At 44.4% G+C, this 1,664-nt stretch overlaps 1 pseudogene across 1 annotated transcript; it reads left to right on the plus strand.

Annotated features, from left to right (window-relative positions):
- The first annotated feature begins 414 nt into the window (after nucleotides 1-414).
- Nucleotides 415-1,332, plus strand: LOC309841113 (heterogeneous nuclear ribonucleoprotein C pseudogene; annotated as a pseudogene). Its single transcript has one exon. The product of its transcript is annotated as a heterogeneous nuclear ribonucleoprotein C pseudogene (transcript).
- The last annotated feature ends 332 nt before the right edge of the window (nucleotides 1,333-1,664 follow it).

Genomic DNA, 1,664 nt, shown 5'->3' on the forward strand with positions numbered 1-1,664 from the left:
AAATAAATAAAAAATAAAAAATAAAAACGGGAATAGGACCTGCATACAAATTTTTCCAAAGAAGATACACGGCCAGCCGACAGATACATGAAAAGATGCTCAATACCACTTATCATGAGGGAAATGCAAATGAAACCCACAATGAGATATCAGCTCACACCTGTCAGAATGGCTAAATATCAAAAAGACAAATAACATTTTTGTGAAGAGACAAAGACTGAGCGGTGCCTCCACGTGGCTGACCTCGAGCAGCAGCTGGCTTCTCCACGCAGAACCCGAGCGTAGGAGATTCAGAATCGAATCTATTCTCTCTTTTCCCTTCCCCCTCCTGGTTGCAAATCACTTGAGATATATAAGTTAGTGGAACTTTGCTAGAATTTTTCGGCTTTGTGAGGAATCTTATCATCAAAGAAAATGACCAGCAATGCTACCAACAAGACAGAGCCTCTCTCCACGAATTCCTGTGTATTCACTGGGATTCTCAATCCTCTAGTGGTCAAGAAATCTGTAGTCTTCTCGAAATATGGCAAAATTGTGGGTTGCTCTGTTCATAAGGGCTTTGCCTTTGTTCAGTATGTTAATGAGAGAACTGCCCGGGCTGCTGTGGCAGGAGAGGATGGCAGAATGATTGCTGGCCAGGTTTTAGATATTAATCTGGCTTCAGAGCCAAAGGTGAACTGAGGAAACGCAGGTGTGAAATTATCTGCAGTGGAGATGCACGGGTCAGTACCAGAACACCCTTCTCCGTCCTCTCTACTCAGCTCCTCTTATGACTTGGACTGTGACTTTCCATGAGGTTATTATTACTAAGATGTATAGTTACCCAGCACGTATTCCTCCTCCTCCTCCAACTCCTCCTGCTTGGGCTGTAGTTCCTTCAAGATGCCAGCATGTATTAGGAAACACCTCACAAAGGGGCAAAAGTGGCTTCAATTCTAAGAGTGGACAGCGAGGATCTTCTTCCAAGTCTGGAATGTTGAAAGACGATGACCTTCAGACCATTAAGAAGGATGTGACCAGATAAAACAAAAAGTGGATTCTCTATTGGGAAGCCTGGAAAATTCTGGAGAAAGAACAGAGCAAACAAGGAGAGGTGAAGAATGCTAAGTCAGAAGAGGAGCAGAGCAGCAGCTCCCTGAAGAAAGAGGAGACTGATGTGAAGGTGGAGTCTGGGGACAGGTACAGATGATTCTGTTGAGGTGGGGGACCTGCTGGATGGTGATGATGATGAAGATTGGGGGGAGGGCCAGCTGGGGTTGATGAAGGACGATGAAAAAGGCTGAGGAGGGAGAGGATGACAGAGACAACACCAATGGCGAGGATGACTCCTAAGCACATAGTGGTTGCCATTACGTGCCTCATTATTTCTTTACCTCGGTGCTTGTCTAAGATCAAAATATTCACCAGATCCTCTCCCCTAGTGTCTTCTTCAGCACATGCTCACTGTTTTCCCCATCCTTGTGCTTCCCGTGTTCATTAATTCATATTGCCCTGCGCCTAGTCCTATTTTCACTTCCTTTGACACTCCTAGTAGTTATAGTAAGTCTTCTTTGGTACCTCTTTATGACTTACAAGCAAAAGGATGTGTGGTTTTTATCAACTGTCTCCAAAATAATCTTTCGTTGTGCAGGGAGTACGGTTCTTTCCATTCATCTATGAGCTCA

The sequence above is a fragment of the Mustela nivalis genome (genome assembly GCF_964662115.1).
Source record: "Mustela nivalis genome assembly, chromosome: 1".
In the NCBI taxonomy this organism is placed as follows: Eukaryota; Metazoa; Chordata; class Mammalia; order Carnivora; family Mustelidae; genus Mustela; species Mustela nivalis.